The 20,109-nt window shown below is 38.4% G+C and overlaps 1 long non-coding RNA gene across 2 annotated transcripts in view; it reads left to right on the plus strand.

Annotated features, from left to right (window-relative positions):
* The window catches only part of LOC147826353 (uncharacterized), a 38,271-nt gene extending 20,588 nt beyond the window's left edge, over positions 1-17,683 (plus strand). For both annotated transcript variants that reach the window (XR_015439247.1, XR_015439249.1), the window contains 2 exons: positions 14,523-14,623; positions 17,628-17,683. This is a non-coding gene — a long non-coding RNA (uncharacterized LOC147826353). The remainder of the gene's footprint in view (positions 1-14,522; positions 14,624-17,627) is intronic.
* Positions 17,684-20,109: the final 2,426 nt, after the last annotated feature.

Consider the following 20,109-nt stretch of genomic DNA (forward strand, 5'->3'; position numbering starts at 1 on the left):
GACACCATATTTGGGGTCACTTATTACCTCAGTACAACCCAGCCTATCCTGAATGATGTAAGGCTGCAGGTCACAACATGACCTATACTGATGGAATCCACACAGAGGACCAAAAAGGCAAACATCAGTCTACACTGTAGTGTACATGCAGTAAAAGGTGTAAGAGCAAAGTTGTGGGGCAGAGGCAAAGCAATAATCTTTTAAGTAGTGTGAGAAAGGGTTTCATAAAGAAAGTAATATTTTATCGGACCAGAGAAACTCTAAGCTTACCTGCCAGAAAAGCACCTGGGGAGGGCAGTTCATGAAACTCCATCTTGAGCAGAGGAGACATCACTGGGAGATACAGCAAAGCCATGGAGTCAGAGAAGTGTTAGGGTTGGAGAGGGGGATGATTATTATCCTTTCCTGTAACACAGCAAAATAAGCAAGCATTGCAAAATAGGAAAGGGGGTAGGGAGATCACATTCAAGTAATTCAGCAACAGCATTCCCCTTACTAGCATCCAACTCAGATGGTACATCATGTAATATTTTGCTTCATTTTTACCTTTGTCTGATAGCTACAATTAAGCAACAGCAAAGGCCCATACAATTTGGCCCAAACAGTGTTATACCGGAAAACAGGAGCTCCAGCTGCCAAGAGGGGATATCTGAGAGGAAACCTGGATACATCCCTTATTTTCTCTGTGCTTCTGGGGCCTTACTGATAAAATGAGTCAAAAGGCCTAGGTCATTTGTGGTCCTTCTGATTCTAAGACTGTTTCTCCAGCACATTTGGCAATATCATGATATGCTTATAAAGACTGACATGATTATAAATGGTTTGCTATCACTAAAAATCAGCATAGAGTACATCAGAAACTGTAGCTGACCTGGCCTTAATGTCCCCTAGAGAATTATCATTTGGTGCACTCCCAAATGATCATGGCCTGAGGACTTTTCCTGGTGGCCAGAGCTTCATCTGCTATACTGAGAGGTTAGAATAACTGTCTCTTGGGAGTGATCATCAACAATAACTGCAGTTAGCTAGTGTGCAGATACTCAAGTTCCCTTCTCTGTGGGCATGATGGCTCTGAGGCTGGAGACCTTCTGACACCCAGTAGGATTAACTTTCCATTACTCACAGGGATGACTGGTTTGATAATAGGAGCTTTATCAGTGGCACCTCCTTCCGATGTCGCTTCTCACTCATCTACCAGGGTTCCTTGGATTCACTTCCTAAATAAACCACCTGCACTTGAATTTCTGCCTAGCTTCTAGGGAATTTAAGGCATATGTTAGCCCACAGGTGTACACACATTTATATTCTATCAATTATTGTTGTAATTGGCATAAATTTACATTCCACACTTGGGTGCAAGTACAAACGCATTTTAAATTAATTAAATCTAGCTCTGAACCCTAGTTGTTATTTGAGTGTCCTTATCCCTTCCATCATCTCAGGTGTTTGATGAAATCTAGAAAACCTAGAGAAGGACCTCTGGTTTCAGTCCACCATGGGTGTCACTGAAATGCTCACTTTCCCGACAGTGATCCAAAGCGGAGCAAGCCTGCTCCCTTGATGAGAAGTGATTTCTGCAGTTGTTCGCAAATCTGTGGAGTTCATTGTGCAGTCCCAGCCACAGATGTCCCTGCTTAGCGAGTCCCTGCTGCCTCCTGGGATCTCTGGAACGTATTCTTTCTTCTGTGGGAAGCATTCTACTTTGTCTGCCTTCATCCTCCAGGGCAGGAATCCATCTCCCCTAACTTTGAGGAAATCCAATCTACTTAGAAACATTTTTAAAAAACCACTTCTTCATACCTGAATGTGTGTGTGTGTGTGTGTGTCTGTGTGTGTGTGTGTGTGTGTGAGAGAGAGAGAGAGAGAGAGAGAGAGAGAGAGAGAAACAGAGACAGAGACTGGGACTGAGAGGATAACTGTATTCTATAAACCCCAAAATGCCTTTTTCCAGGAGAGATGAAATAAAATATTTCATTCCTCCCTGATAGTCCAGTTCCCTGAAAAGAAAAAGGAAACTGATTAATGCTAGTGTGTGTATGGCTATCATTGTTAAAATACCCCATTTTGCAATGTTATCTCCTAAAAGTTTGAAGAACTTCTTGTATCAAGCAACTGGCAGGAATGGAGAGAAACAAATGAAAGGGGAAAGAGGCATAATCTCTTATTAGTAGAAGCCTTTTAAACATGACTTTTGAATAACAGGAACTCAGATTTTTAGGTAGTTTCGTTCCCTTAGGGATTTAAACTGAGCTTTGAGATTGTTGTCTATTTGTTGAAGTAACAATCTTGAGTACAATGTCCACTGATACAATGAAAATAGGTTATAGGTAAATAGGCCAGGTACTTTTGGTGGCTATGCCACTCTCTGAGCATAATTTGTTTTTAGCAGATATAACTAAGATTACAGAGTAATCCTGGTAACTAGTATGGTCATTTTAATGAACACACTGGATACTGATTCACTTCAGATGAATGAAAATAAGACCTTTTAAGGGGAAAAATAATTCACACGCAGGGATATTTCATTTTCAACTAGCCAACCTCTTTTCTCTATGGAGTGTAATAACACAGCTTCAATGTAGACCCAAAGTGTTAAATACCTGAAAAAAGGGTAAATTTATGTACAAGGGTTGTCAGTGTTTTTTGAGAGCAGGCTGCTAATGATGTCACAGTCACAAATTTGATTTCCATCAGATTTATTAATTTCCAGCTTATCTCTGCCCACATTTTCTCCTGTCAGCCTCCTGCTATTTCCTTAATGCTTTCCAAGATGTGACTTGTTATCATCTCAAATATTACCAGAAAAATAAAAACAAAACCCTTAAACATGTTCAGCTAAGGATGGAATGGGAAATATGTGAGTAGCTAAAACATTTTTTGTTGGAAGGATGAGGTTATAAGTGATTTACTCACTGTGGGTAAAGAGATTCATGCAATTCTGCTGAGTTACTTATGAATATAATCTGATCCTAGTTGTTATGGCAACATATAAGAAAAAAAGTAGTAAGAGTTTACTATTAAATTTTTCTTGAAATGATCCAAAATATTAACTCTAAGTATGTGAATCCTGCAGAAAATATTGTTTGAACTCTGTCTCAGAACTGCTGCTGGGTTGAAAGGGATGTCTGCATGCAGCTGGTTGGGCATTATAATCTCCTTAGCGATGAGAACAGAAAGTGATGAGCATTTGAAGAAAAATAGAAGTCAGGCTTTACCCTCAGGACATCTCTTTCTAACGCCCCCTCTATTAATATTCAAGGCATGAAACATTGTCACATCCTGGTCATACTCTAATGCCTATGCATTGTGGAATGAAAGTGTAGAATTCTTTTGCTAACATGAGTTGGGCTTAAAAAAAAAAAAATCCCATTAGCCAGAATAAAAGGTCAAAAACATAATTCTGAGTTTTCTTTCAAATTTCCTACCAAAATAAGGGCAAATTGGGGTGGGGGTGGGGCAGATCCCAGGCTTTTAGGAGATCATTTTCTCTGTGTGTTAGAAAATAATTCCCTGGATAAAAAGGTCACAAAAGCCATCAAACATAATTTTATCATATGTGAATAAAAACCTATAGGTTCATCCAGGAAAGGAAATTACTAAAAACTTGTAGAAAGAAAGGTCACTATTATATCTTTCTTTATTGTTTTTATTGCAGTATTTTTAGAGTAAAGGTCTGAAGATTTTCTCCTCACTATGTACTTAAAGATGGTACTAAGGAAGACAATGAACCATTGTTCACTATTTCCAGTATCAGCCAAACACAATTCATTCATCAATGGTGGCCCATAAGGAGCTAATTCTGGAACTAATTCTGGACTCTTAAACGTCTATTTCTTGCTTGGATGAGAAGTCAATTGGCTTGAGTGACTGAAAGTTTACTGAGAATTTGAACAATCCTAATTTTCCCAGGGACTCATCACAAACTGAAACCATCAGCATTTCTATGGGCAGGCTGCTAGGTGGGATTAAGTATACACTTCCGTCTGTTTTCAATCAGATGCAAGTTATGAAAGTCACCCTAGCAACATGCCTATTTCAACAAGATGACCACACAAGCTTTGGCATAGGTACCCAAATGACACCAGAGTTGTAGGCACTACTCTGGGACAGTGGGACATGTAAACATTCAGCTGTTCCTAATTTGTCATAGGAGACAGGCCTTTTGGATTAGTTTTTCTCCGGTCTGCTACTCCATAATTCAATTGCTTTATTTTCTCTTCCTCTCTAAAGTGAAAGTAATTCACTATTCAAATTTCACACCTGTGGTTTCCATCTTTCTGTATGTGTAGCACACTTCCAAATGCAGCAACCCTGAAGTTAGCAATAACTGCATCCTACATCTGTTTACAATGGGACAATATTTTGTGGTTTCAGTATATGTAGCCACAATATTGTACTATTTTCTTGATCATTCCTTACAGTTTATCTCTTTTTAAAATTTAAATTTATTTTTAACTGATATATACAAACATCAATGTTGTACATAGTTATTGGGTACCATGTGGTGTTTTGATACCCATATACATCATACAATTTGTCTTTGAAAAATAAAGCTGTTTATTGTTCTGATTAAGAATCAGGTGCTGGAAATCCAAAAGGCAATAGATAGACACAGTGTTCATTCATCATAGTTTATGTTATGGAGATGGAGAAAGGAATTAAACAAACTAGTTAACTGTACCATGATCATTTTAGTGGGGAGACAGAGAAAACAAGTGGCAAAACAAATTTAAGTAGTATTACAAATAGTTTTCCCTTTTCTTTATCCTTTAAAAAGCTTAGGGAAACATGATCAGTATATTCCATTCACATTACAAATCAGCAACTGTTAAGTACACTGACAACACCGGATATTGGCTCTAAAATGAGTGGCATCTGGTCCAGGACACGAGAAACAGCACATGTGAGATCAAGCCTGGTCTCTCTGACATGCCCTGAGACATCTTGGAGGATCCTGGGGAATTTTAGGACAGCATTAGCAACTGGTACACCACCAGCCCAAATGTTCAGGGAATTTCCTGTGGCACCAGGATGCCCCCAGAGATATGACTTTCTTTAACAAAGCAGGCTATTTACCAAAGCCACTCTTGTGACCAGTGCATGCAACTAATTTTCTTGCTAAGAGAAAAAAACATAAAAGAAAATGAGCTGGGGATGTAGCTCAGTGGGCACAGCACCTGCCTGGCAAGCAGAAGGTCTTAGGTTTGATCCCCAGTACCACCAGAAAAAAGGAAATAGAAGAAGAAAAGGAAACTTTTAAGAGTCAGGGAAAAAGCACCAGAATGAGAGACAGAAGACACAAATTCTTCTTGTGACATCATTAAGTGTTTGTTCAAAAGTGACAGGCATCCATTTCACCTCATTGGGTTTCATCCATAGGTGAATGAGTCGATTAGATCGCCTCAAAGAACACAGGTTAACAAAGTGACTAACAGACTCCCGGCCCAGAGGAAGGGGCTTCCTGGCCACCATCCCTCTCGCCACTCCCTGCTCCTGTCCCACTTTTCCCAGCTCAGAGGAGGTGAGCCGCGCAGGTGCCAACAGCATCCCCCCGCCCCCCAAGATGAAATGAGAAGACACGTAAATAAGTCTCAAAACCAGACTTCCAGATCACCTGTTGGGAGCAATGCTACATAATTTTAGGGAAAAATCATTTGATTAGGCCTAGTTCTCCTGCCTACAGCCCAGCTATAGCATTCTGAGACATAATTCCATTTTGGCCTCGGGTCACAACTGAGACCTCAGTGATCCCTTGATGCTGTGATGCTCCAGGGCAAGACCACACCTATGGGAGACACCCTGGGAGGAACCAAATCTTCATCTGGATAGTTCCTCATTGTTCTTAGATTTCCACTGCCCCCAGTCTTTTGTTACACCTTGTTTATCCCAATGTGAAGTACTGAAATCAGCATTTCATTTGTTACATTTGTTTCTCCCCCTGTACCGAATAAAAGGTGCTGCAAGCTAGGGGGTCTTTGTCTTTGCTGCCCAGAGCAGCACTGATCAGACTCAAAGCTCATCTTCTCAAAGTCTCATTTTTCTACCTTTCCTGTAATTCACCGTGTACTGCCATGGCTCGCAGGAGACTAGGACTTACTGCAGAGGTTCTGTTAACATGCCCTTTCCCTGTTCCCTACATTTGGTGCCCAATGTGGATGTGAATTGGATCCACAAGTGAACTCCCCTGTGAGACTAACTCGGAGTAAAAGAGACAGCACATGTATCTCCCAGGATGATTTCCAGACTCTGACGAGGGACACTGGTGGTAAGAGTGTCGAGCTGGGGATAATTTTCTATCTTTGCTGAGTTAGAAATATGGGTCAGTCTCTGTCATCAGAGCAGCATAACTTTGCCAAATTACTTAAGTCACTGTTAAAGCAAGCTATGTACCCAGTACCTAAGGATGCTGTGATAGATTTGTTAAAAGAGATACAAATGTATAGCCCATCTTTTCCCCAGGAAGGGACAACTAACTTAATAGCATGGGAATGTGTAGGTACCATGAGGCCCAGCAAAGGGGTGATCATCTCTCCCCCTGAATGCTCCCCACTTGGGCCTTAGTCCACTCTGCTCTCAAATTCTCTCAGTTTGGGAAACCTTGGCTACCCCTCCCCCCACCAACCCTTCTGTCCAGGTTTCCCCTTGTTTGGCTTCTTCTCTGGTTTGCTTTCATCTCACTGCGGCTTCTGCTCCACCACCATACCATGCTAACCCCAAAGGGAAATGAGATGGAACACTCTGATACTCAACCACCTGGACCCACTGAACTGGCAACAAAAGGGGATCTGGAAAAAATGAAATCAGACATAATTTCTCAGATAACAGCAGAGATTGTGCTTCTAGTGCAAGATATTAATAAATCTAGAGAGGAGCTCAGGAACATGATGGAATCCCAACATAGGAAACAGATGGAAACCATAAAACAGATGCAAATAGATTTCCAGGAGAAGAAAAACTCCATTAAAAGTCTACACAGCAGAATGAGCCAATGTGAGGACAAAATTTCAGATATAGAAAATAAGATTGCAATTAATGACCAGGAAAAGAAAAATTGCTTCAAAATTATAAGGGAACATGAGAAATCAATCCAGCAGCTGCTAGACAATGCAAAGAAGAATAACATAAGACTGATTGGAGTCAATGAAGAAACAAGAGAGTGCACACAACATAAAAAAAACTCTTCACAGAAGTAATGGCAGAAAACCTCCCAATCAGGGGAAAAGAACTTGACAAGAACACCTAAGAAAATTCATGAACACCAAACCAGCACTACAAAAACTTTTACACAATATCCTAGGAACAGACATTGAGGATCACAACCCCAGGAAGCAGAGCAGAATGAACCCATCTGACACAACAAGAAATTAAATGTAAAGGGGGAGAACCCAACAAAAAGAAAAAGTCATGGCAATGATAAGTCAATATGTTTCAGATATAACCATCAATGTTAATGGTCCCAATTCACCAATCAAAAGAAATAGACTGGGGCTGGGGATTTAGCTCAGTGGTTTCACTGCCTGCAGCACAAGCGCAAGAACCTGAGTTCGATCCTTGGTACCAAAAACCCCCCAAAAAACAAATAGACTGGAAGAATGGGTCAAGAGGCAAGATCCAACAATATGCTGCATACAAAAATATACCTAATTCAAAAAGAAACTCATACACTGAAATTTAAAGGGTGGAAAACAATATTCCATGTGACAGGAACCCAAAACAAAAGCAGGAGTAGCTATCCTCTTTGCAGATCAAGTGGATTTCAAACCAACACTGATTAAGAGAGACAAAGAAAGACACTACATCCTTGTAAAGGGAAGAATCCAAGAGGAAGAGATGACAATCATAAATATCTATGCACCAAACACTAGTGCACCCAATTATATAAAACAAGTACTAATGGACATGAAAAGTCATATATGCACTAATACAATTGTAGTGGGGGACCTCAACACCCCACTGTCACAAATAGATAGATCAACTAGACAAAAAATAAGGAATGAAATACTAGAACTCAATCAAACTCTTGAACAAATGAACTTAACAGATGTTTACAGAGTCTTCCACCCCACAAAATCAGAATACACATTCTTCTCAGGTGCACATGGGTCTTTCTCCAAAACAGACCACATACTCATGCATAGAACATGTTTAAGAAAGTGCAAAGGAATTGAAGTTATCCCCTGTATATTATCAGACCATAGTGCGATGAAATTGGAGATCCATAGCAAAAGAAACTTGAAAAATTTCATAAACACATGGAAATTGAACAACACACTTCTGAATAACCAATGGGTCAAAGAGGAAATTAAAGAAGAAATCAGACAGTTCCTTCAATTAAATGACAATGACAGTACAACATATCAGAATCTATGGGACACAATGAAAGCAATCTTCGAGAGAAATTCATACCAGTGAATACTCATATTAGGAAAACAGAATGAGCCCAATTAAACAACCTGATGCTGAACCTCAAGCTTCTAGAAAAAGCAAAACAGGACAAACCCAAAGCTCATACAAGGGAGGAAATTATAAAGATCAGGGCAGAAATCAATGCAATGGAGACTAAGAGAACAACACACACAAACAAATCAATGAAGCCAAGAGGTGGTTCTTCGAAAGAATAAACAAAATTGACAAACCCTTAGCCAACCTTATCAGAAAAAGGAAAGAAAAGGCCCAAATCCATGCAATTAGGAATGAAAAGGATGAAATTACAACAGACCCAGCAGAAATCCAGAGGATCACCAATACCTACTTTGAGAACCTATGTGCCAATAAGATTGAAAACACAGAAGAAATGGACAGATTCCTAGATAGGTATGAATTACCAAAGTTGAATGAAGAACACCTAAATATTCTAAATAACCCAATATCAATCAATGAAATTGAAAACGTAATTAAAAACTTACCAACCAAGAAAAGCCCAGGTCCTGATATCTTCATCACTGAATTCTACAAGACATTTAGAGAGGAACTACTGCCACTACTGTTTAAAATCTTCAATAAAATTGAAAGGGAAGCAATACTCCTAAATTTATTCCTGGAAGCAAGCATCACCTTGATCCCCAAAGCAGAGAAAGACCCAACCGAAAAGGAGAACTATAGGCCAATCTCACTAATGAACATAGATGCAAACATCCTTAATAAGATACTGGCAAACAGAATGCAGAAGATCATCAAGAAGATCATACACCCCGATCAAGTCAGATTCATCCCAGGGATGCAGGGATGGTTCAACATATGCAAATCAATCAATGTCATACACTATATCAATAGAGCCAAGGACAAAAACCATACGATTATCTCCATAGATGCAGAAAAAGCATTTGACAAATTCCAACACATATTTATGATAAAAGCCCTACAAAAAATTGGAATAGATGTTCTCTACCTCAAACTGATAGAAGCCATCTATGAAAAACCAATAGCCAATATCATACTAAATGGTCAAAAACTGAAATCCTTCACACTAAAATCAGGAACAAGACAAGGATGTCCACTATCACCACTCTTGTTCAATATAGTTCTGGAAACATTAGCCATGGCAATTAGACAAGAGAAAGAAATAAAAGGAACAAAGATAGGTAATGAAGAAGTCAAATTGTCATTATTTGCAGATGACATGATACTCTATATAGAATACCCCAAGAACTCCACCAAAAGTCTTCTAGACTTAATAACCAAATTCAGTCAAGTAGCTGCTTACAAGGTCAACACACAAAAATCAATAGCTTTCCTCTACACCAATGACAGACTCACTGAGAGAGAAATAGGGCAAATAAGTCCTTTCACAATAGCATCCAAAAAACTGAAATACCTAGGAATCAACCTAATGAAAGAAATCAAAGACCTCTTCTCTGAAAACTATGGCACTCTGAAAAGAGAGATTGAAGATGATATCAGAAAATGGACAGACATCCCCTGCTCCTGGGTAGGAAGGATTAATATAGTGAAAATAGCCATACTTCCAAAATTGCTACATAGAATCAATGCAATTTCAATTGAGATCCCAGCAGCATACTTCATAGACCTTGAGAAAACAATCCAAAAATTCATTTGGAACAAGAAGAGACCCAGAATAGCAAAAGCAATTCTAGGTAACAAAGACATGGCAGGGGGTATCACAATCCCCAACCTGTAACTCTACTACAAAGCTACTGTGATAAAAACAGCATGGTACTGGCAAAGAAACAGACCTGAGGACCAGTGGAACAGATTAGAAGATGCAGAAATAGTGCCAGACACACTCAGCCATCTCATCTTTGATAAAGGATCCAAACACCCTCACTGGAGGAAAGATAGCCTCTTTAATAAATGGTGCTGGAAAAATTGGGTTTCAACTTGCCAACGATTAAAACTAGACCTATATCTCTCACCATGCACTAAACTAAAATCAAAATGGATTAAAGATCTAAATATGATAACAGAAATGCTGATCCAGTTGGAACAGAGGTTAGGTAAAACTCTTGAAGACATCGGTGTAGGAAAAGATTTTATGAACAAAACCTCAGTTGCTCATGAACTAGCACAAACAATCAACAAGTGGGATCTCTTCTTATTAAAAGGCTTCTGCACAGCAAGAGAAACCACCAATAGTGTGAATAGACAACCCACAATGTGGGAAAAAATCTTCACCTGCTCTTCCTCAGACAAAGATCTACTATCTCGAATCTATAAAGAACTTCAAAAGATCAGACCTCCCAAATTTAAAGACACAGTCCAAAAATGAGCATCTGAAATGAACAGACATTTCTCAGACAAAGAAGTAGAAATAGCAAATAAATACATGAAAAAATGTTCAACATCACTGGTCATTTGAGAGATGCAAATGAAAACAATGCTGAGATTCCTCTTCACTCCAGAAAGAATGGCTGCTATCATGAAATCAACCAATAACAAATGGTGGTGGGGCTGTGGGGAAAGAGGAACCGTGCCCCACTGCTGGTGGGAGTGTAGACTGGTGCAACCACTGTGGAAATCAGTATAGAGATCCCTCAAAAACTAGGACTGGAAGTCCCATTTGACCCCACTATTCCACTGATGGGGATCTTCCCCAAAGAATCATACCACAGTGATATATGTGCACCCATGTTCATAGCAGCACAGTTTGTGATAGCTAAAACTTGGAAACAGCCCAAATGCCCATCAACTGTAGACTGGTTAAAGAAAATGTGGTGTTTTTATAAAATAGAGTACTTCTCAGCCATAAAAAATGAGAAATTGGAGACATTTATTGCTAAATGGATGCACATTGAGGCGATACTTTTAAGTGAAATAAATAGGACACACATATGCAGATACCAAATAGTTTTTCTGATGTGAGAAACTGAAAGTGTAAATAATGACTAAAACATATAATAGGTAATGTGAAATAGGAAGAAAAGGGGCAAAGGGGAAGGAAGTGGGAGGGCTAGGGGAAAGGATAGAAGGGAATGGGATTAATATGAGAAAGTGGAAAAATAGGAACAAAATCTTTGTAAATAGGGAGGAATGGAGAGATTGAAGGGAGGGCTGGGCAAGGGTGAAAAATAACCAAGTGAGATTATGTAAAGGTGCAAATTTCCAATGATGAATGTCATTATATTGTATTCCTAAAATGTACCAATGATTAGAATGAATAATCGATAATGCAAAATAGGAAGAAAAGGTCCAAAGGGGTAGTGGCAGTGGGTGGGGCAGGGGAAAGGAAAGAAGGGAAAGGAAAAATGATGAGAAATGGAAAAAATGGAAACAAAGTCTTTGTAAATAGGGAAGGGTGGAGGGCGTGAAGGGAGGGCTAGGAATGGGGAAAAAATAAGAACCAAGATGCATCATGTAAAGCTACAAGTTCCCAATGAGAAATGTAAATGTGTTGTATACCTAAAATGTACTAATAAAAGAATTTAATAATAATAATAATAATAATAAAAGTGACTAACCAAACAGACTCTGGAAAGAGACAGAGGTGAATTTGCATCATTTTTCTCACTGTCTTACTAGATGAGCCACTTAGAAGTGATATGCACCCCTGGAGGCCCCTATTTCACCATCTATAAATAGATCTGAGTAAAATACCTAGCTCACAGGTTTATTTTAAGAATAACATTAAATAAGGCAAATAAAGTTCTTGTTACATTTCCTAGAAAAGTGTTGTGTTAGCTTTCTATAAACTTTTTAAAGGAAATTATATAATGGCTTTACTACTTGTGAGATAATTTTATAAATTAAGGAAAATGAGTATTCACATAACTTCAAGAAATGGATAGCTGTATAATGATACAGAAATTTTCACTTGCTATTTTCTCCTTATCAGTTTGTACTCTTGAGGGTGTGTTTATGACTACACATGGGTGAATGAGAACAATTACTTCTTCGGTAAGTATTCACAAAGTACATACTTGATATGAAAATGATACTCTGCTAGTGTTATTACCATGGACAAGCAAGTACAATAAAAACTTTCACTACTTACAACATAATTTGGAGTGGGTAGGTAAGATAAATACAAAATAACTATGACTAAAGAAATAATCAAATACCAAATTAGAGAAAAAAATGGCAAGCATCATGGGATACATACAAAAACACTGATACCTTACTACCAATGAAGTGGCCTTAGAAGAGTATCAGTCAGACCATTATTGGACTTGGTCTAGAAAGGATTAATCATAGAAGTATTGAAAATGGTTTGCTCATAAAGAGTTCTCTGATCTATAATTAAAGAAATATTCTTGTGTGTACATAAAGTCTAAGCCTTCTTCATTCAGTGTATTGTACCATGAAAGGATAGAAAATAAAATATTAAAACTTGTTATGAATTACATTATGTGTCACCATTTATAATATCTGTCATTTGGGGGCTTTCATCAAATAAAATTGATCTGTTTGTGGTATCATCAATTGGTTAGTCAAAACAGGTGTTTCAATGATAGATGCTGGTCTACATGCAGCAGAGATGTTTGCTATTGTTTGTAAATAATAGGATGATATTATTTCCTCCTCAATCAGTGGTCTCAGTTATGAAATTTGACAGATTTTATAATTTTTCCAGTCTATTTTTAATGATAAAAATGTAACATATGGGTTTTATTCCATAAATTATTCAATATTATTTATTATTATTATTCTATTCAATAAATTAAAGTTGGTGTACATACACACACACACACACACACACACACACACACACACACATACACCTTATGGTGATTCCATTGTCTCCCTGGGTACCACTTACAAACCAGTCAAGCTTTTTAATCAGCCAGCAGATAGGAAAAGGCCATGTCTTCCTGTGCATCACCTCAGTCTCCAAACCCAGGGGCATCTTAATTCTAATACACCTTTCTGCAAGCTCCCCAGACCACTGCCTCAGTGGAACTCCATCCTGGGATTAATCAGCATGATGGTCACATTTGTTTCATATTTTTATCACAAGACTTCATCTGCCATCCAGGGGAAGTATGACTACATCACTTCAAAGAGCAAAATTATTCATAACTTTCATTACCTTCCCCCAACAAAACACTACAGAAATAATTTTCTTTAAGATGTCATAATTACTGACTACTGTTTAGAACAGATTTTCTCTTTTAATTTATTTTCATCATCTTTGAGTTTACTCTTCTCCAGGTTAACTACATATGCAGAGGGCAAACCAGAAACTACTTACCAAAGCCTAACCCATTGTGTGCTATCCCTAATGACCATTGTTTGTGAGCACCTAACATGTCCCAGCTCTGCATCCTTTTTATGTCTTATTTTATCTAATCCTCCCAGGCATCCACAAGGTAGGTGACTTTTGTTATTCTGAAGGATAATGAGGGTCAAAGGGGGAAAGTGTTTGCCTAGAAGAACCAGTTAGGAACCAATGGAAGTGAAGGTACATAAGCAAACAAACCAGGAAGTTCTGGTGCTGAAGTACAGGCTGTGAGTCATTATTGTGTAACTTTGCTAACTTATACAAATGGTCAAACCCTGGATGACCACCTTATATTGAAAGAATTTCCCTAACTATTGCAGAGTGTAAGCAGTAGTGGATCAGAGATGAAGGTACTAAGCTCTCTCAACTTTTGATTCCTTCTCTACCATTCATTTAGTAGTGATATGGCCTTGAGCAAGTTACTCAATCCCTCTGAATTCAGTTTCCTCCTGTTTCAAAGCGGAAAAAATAATAGATTCTTCTTCCCAGGGATTTATGAAGATTAAGCATGCTAAAAAAAATCAACCATGTACATAGTACACTTCCATCTGCCAAGTGCTCAGTAAATACTACTGAATATTATTATTATAGTATAATTATTGAGTACTATGCAATAAACTATAGGTGCAACACTTAATATCTAAGGAGTGAACAGGACTTCTAATAATTCAAGACTCATTGGGTGGAGATTGTGGGGAAGAAACCAGGAGCAAGAGCAGTTTGTTTCGCAGAGAAAAAGAAAAAGGCAAAGTGCTTGGGAACAGGTGCTGGAGGCAGCAGTTTCAGCAGAATCCATCACACAGCTTCTAGCCCAGTGGAATTATTATGTTTTCTCTTTCCCATTAAGGATTCACATCTGGATGTAAAGTTCAAATGCAGACGTTGTCAGAAGGAGGGTGCAGAGGAGCTGCTTCCACAGATATCTTGGCTGCTGTTCAATGCACTCAGGTTGTATGTCTCTTGTTTTCTCCTGAATTATTTATCCTGAGCATCTGTGTTACATTATCTTTAAGTAATGTCACAAAGGAAATCAGGGAATGGATTTTTCTTTCTCATTTGCCCATGGACAGTGAATGCACCCTACAGCTTCCAGGTGCTTTTTTGCTTTTCTCTACTCACTTATCCAGCTATCACCCTGGCAAGAGGGGCATATCTTCTCTCCTGGGGTGCTGTGTAAAACCAGCCTCCAGTCACCCTGAGGATAACAGACAGTCCCAGCTTCACTTCAAGATAAGGCTGATCAATCTTTTCCAAAAGCTTCACAGCTCAGCAATCCTGACTGCCTAAGCAACCAATTCTGTAGGCTAAAATCTGTTTTTCAGCCACCAAAATACAAATAGCCTATGTATGTGGGCTGGAATACCATAGCCCAGACAAAATTGGAAACTTCCTGGACACCATGACTATTTGGTGAGAGTCTCATCTAGAGTTTCTGCAACAAACCTATAAACTATCATAATAAGTCAACATTAATATGCATTAGGCACTTTATATATGTTAGGAAATAAATCACATATATTACACTAATTTACTTAAATTTTACCACAATCATATGAGATAGGTGCCTTATCCTCATTTTAAACAGATGAAAGAAAATTATTTGAAATAAGTGACTTGTTCAAATTTACCACTAAGAAGGCACCAGAGCTCAGGTTCAACTCCAAATTTCAGTCGGTGCTCTTTCCTGCTACTTTTTGATTAGTGTTTATGTGGTATATTTTTTACCATTCTTCTAGTTTGAACCAGTCTGTGTCTTTATATTTAAAATGGTTTTCTTGTAAGCAGTATACAGTTGAATTTTATATTGTATCACATTTGGAAATCTTTGATTTTTAATTAGAATATTTAGGCCACTTATATTTAATGTGATTATCAATATGTTTGAGTTTTAATCTATTATCTTATTATTATTTTCTATTTGATCTGCTATTTGTTTGTGTTACTGCTATTTGTGATTTTGCCATTTGTTTTTGACTTCTTTTGGATTGACTATTTCATTTAATCTCCACTTTTGGCTTATTGACTTTTCCTTTTACTTTTAATGGCTACTCTACAATTCATAATACATTCTGATCATGATTATCTTCATGTAACATTATATCACCTCATGTTTTACATCAGAAAGCTTCTATTCTGCTTTCCTTTTGTACTATTGTTATAAATTTTGCTTCTATATAGTCTATAATATTTTCAATTTAGTCAAATATTGTTTAAGGGTTGTTAAAAATGAGAAAATATTTTGCTTACCCCCATATTTACGATTTATGGTGTTTATAGTTTTTTGTGAAGTTTCACATTTCCACTTACTTTCATCTTCTACTTGATAAATGGACTTACACATTTTAGCATATGCCTTGGGGCCACAAGGTGTGCCTGTGGCTGTTGCTGAGAAGAAATTGAATCCTGGTATCTGCATCAGGCTGTCTGCCCAAGTGAGGTGGATCATATTGAAGGAAGCAGTTGAGCCACAGCTGTAGAAATGCCCATGCTCACCTATAAATTGAGAACCTTGGCCAATTTGGCACAGTCTCCTGAAGAGAAACTCACCATCAGGGAACCTAGTTTAGCACCTTCTGAGACACCTTGTCCTTGAATAGCCTCTATCTGAGAATGAGCTCAGACTGTGGTAATATATCAGGAGTGTCCTCTTACCTTCCTATCCTACCTATATGTTACTATCTTTTAGAAGTGGATGACAGCAAAGTGGAAGATTTGCCAGCTAGCCAGCTAGATGGGACTTTATATCAGCTAGATACCCAAAGAAAGGAGAGTGAGTGTCTTCTATACAGGAGCTGGTTATCAGACTTCCAATGAAAAGAACAGTCCAAGGAGCAGGAAACAGGACCTTAGGGTATCTGTTCTATTGTAATAATTTTGCACGAAGAGCAGGGTCCAGAGCCAGACATTGTGAGGCACAGCTAAGGGGATTTAGCTCAGTGGTTTCGCAGCCTGCTGTGCAAGCGCAAGGACCCGAGTTCGATCCTCGGTACCAAAAAAAAAAAAGAACTAATGATGATTATGATGACTAAAAGTAATGATGATGAAAAATAACAGTAAGTTAGAATTTGGTAAGATTTAAGCACTGTTCTAATATCTTTGTAAGCACCAGTTTATTTAAACTCTGCAGTATTTAATTGGAGTATTAAATACCACGTACAAAGGCATTCAGTGCGAGAAGCAGAATTTTAACCATGAAAGTTTGGCCTTTGGGTCCACACCTTTAAGCACTGTACTAGAGTGCTTTTATGCAAGCATTTGTCCAAAGCTTCTTGACATCTTTATAAATTAATATTTGATGATGTTTATTCTGCTGTTCTTAGTCCCACATGAATATTTACACACCCCAGATTAATTTGTGTTCTGACTCTGATGTAATCTTTCCTGTTATGAAAATAAGATTTGTATTTTTAAAACTGATGACACCTTGATGTCATAATGTTAAATGAAATAAATTAGACACACAAGCTTAAATATCACGTGGTTTCTCTTATATGAGAAATTCAAAGTATAAATAAAGAACAACATAAAGATAGATAATAGGAAAGAGAGATAGAGCTTTTTTAAAGGGGAAGGGGATAAAAGATGGAGGGAGAAGGTAGGAAGGAAGAAATTGAAATGTATTATCTACATGTGCCAACTTCCCACAAGGAATGTAAACATTATGTACTACAAATATGTAGTCATAAGAAAATTCTCTGGAAAAATTAAAATAAAAATTGATTTACAATGCAGGAATTGAGTAATTATGATTAACAACCAAGCTCACTAAGAGAAAGCAGGAAAGACTCCGGACCTGGACAAGAAGGACACTAGCCCTGGGACTCTCACTTTAGAGGCCTCACATATCAAAATCTTGAAAAAATAAACTTAATAGAGAACACATGGGCATTTTGTCCTTGGGGGCCAGACCTTTATGGCATGATCCATAACTCTAACCATTCACTCATTTCAGGCTGAGGAAAAAGGCTTATTCATGTTCTCTCATCTGCCATCTGTTCAGACAACAGGTAATTACTTACAAAGATCATAAAAGTTTGTGCACTGTGCTGTTACTGGCTGTTATGGTTTGTGTTTAGATGTCTCCCCAAAGCCTCATGCAGATGAGGTGGGACTTTCTTTTTCAGAGGTAGGTAAATCTAATGTGTGATGCTGGGGTTAAGGGTATGTGATTACCAAACCACTACACATGAGTGATTACTTTGGCACCACACTAATCCCAGTAGTCTGAATAACATAAAAGGGGCAGAAAGATACTATTAAACTCTCCTGTTACCTTTCTTGCCTTGTGTGTGCCATGTCATTATGCCTCTGTGATGTTTGTTTGCCATCCCTGCCTTGGAGCCAGCTGATTATGGGCTGAAACCTCTATGAACTGTAAGCCAAATAAACCCCTTACCCTTTAACTTTGGGTATTGAGTGTTTTGTCTCACAACAAGAGAAAAGTAACTAACACACTGGCATAGGAGAGAGATTCTGCTACAGAGTGCAGAGAGATTTTGAGAGGTGGAAGGACTTGCATAGATCAGGCAAGTCAACTTGTATGAATCCTTCACTCAGATTTTAAGAATAGAGTCTGATATAAAGAAAAAGATTTTCCATTCATGTTCAATGTCCATTTTCTTGATATTGTTGGTTTTGCAATTCATAATCCTAGGGATATTTGCAAATTAGCATAATATTCTTAGTAATTGCATTGGCAACTGATGAATATTTTGCAATATTAAGTTATGCATGTTACTCCCAAATCAGTATGTATGTCAGTCCATACTAGACATATTGTGCACAAACCATGTCACTCATGCTTTGTATTAGCAATCAGGTGGACACTAAAGCCTGGTAATGAGCAGAATATAAATTTTATAAATGTAGACAAGTTAATATAATTTAAAAAATGAACTCATTCCCCAGCCAGAAGCCTGCCTGGACAACAGCTGTATGGCTGTGCAGGCCCCAGCCAGGGCCCTGCCCAGACACCAGCAGCTTGGGCATGCAGGTCACAGCCTAAGGCTATAGAGACAATAGTGGCTTGCACATGCAGGCCACAGCCAAAGGCCTGCCCAGACACCAGCAGCTTGGGTATGCAGGCCCCAGCCAAAGGCCTATCTGGAAAACAGCTAAGCAGGTATGCAGACACAAGTTGGAAGCCTGCCTGGACAACAACCCAACATGGGGGTCTAGAAGACCATCATTCTGAAGTCAGGTACTGGCACAGTGGTAAGCAGCAGAGAGAAGGGCTTTCGGAGGCTTGTTGAGAATTGAAGCTCACTAGGAATGAAGAGTCACCTCAGTAAAGGGACAGCAGACTGAATTGGCCAAAATGAGAAGACACATGAACAAGTCTCAAAACCAGACTTACAGATCACCAAAGGTAATCCCAAGGGTTGACAAGATAAAACAATCTGAAACTCAATCACCTGGACTCCCTGAACTGGCAACAAAAGAGGATCTGTGAAAAATTAAAACAGAAATAATTTTTCAGATAACAACAAAGATTGTGTCCATAGTGAAAGACATGATTAATAACTCTAGAGCAGACACAGATTAAAAAAATAGAGGAGTTGAGGCACATGATGGAATACCAGCATAGGAAACAAATGGAATCCATGAAACAGATGCAAACAGACATCTAGGAGATTAAAAATTCCATTGAAAGTTTATGCAGCAGAATGAACCAATGTGAGGACAGAATATCAGATATAGAAGACAGGATAGTAATTAGTGACCAGGAAAAGAAAGATTTCTTAAAAATAGCAAGGGACCACAAGAAACAATCCAGCAGCTGCTAGATGTTACAAAGAAGAATAACAGAAGAGTGATCAGAGTCAATGAAGAAACAGGACATAGTGAATATGACACACACACAAAAATTTTCTTAGAAGTAATGTCAGAAAACTTCCCAAGCAGGGGAAAAGAATTTGATATACATATAACTGAGGTATATAGGACTCCAACTAACCATGATAAAAAAAAAAATCTACACCTAGGCATATAATAGTCAAGATTTCAGAAACCCAACAGAAGAACAAAAAAACAAGCAATTAAAGAAAAGAAACAAATCCATACAAAGGAAAGACCATCAGAATCACAGCAGACTTCCCAACACAAACCTTCAAGTCAAGAAGTGTTGGGAGCAATGCTACATAATTCTAGGGAAAAATCATTTGAGTAGGCCTAGTTCTCCTGCCTACAGGCCAGCAATAACACTCCAAGACATACTTCCATTTTGGCCTCAGGTCACAAGGGAGATCTCAATGATCCCATGATGCTGTAATCCTCCAGGACAAGACCACACCTGTGGCAGACGCCCTGGGAGGAACCAAATCTTCATCTGTGTAGTTCCTGGGAGGAACTAAATCTTCATCTGCATAGTTCCTCATTGTTCTTAGATTTCCAGCCACCCCCACCCAGTCTTTTGTTACACCTTGTTCATCCCA

Source organism: Heterocephalus glaber, unplaced genomic scaffold (assembly GCF_053883595.1).
Source record: "Heterocephalus glaber isolate CG9 unplaced genomic scaffold, H.glaber_assembly_v1.0 deba00001472, whole genome shotgun sequence".
Lineage (NCBI taxonomy): Eukaryota > Metazoa > Chordata > Mammalia > Rodentia > Bathyergidae > Heterocephalus > Heterocephalus glaber.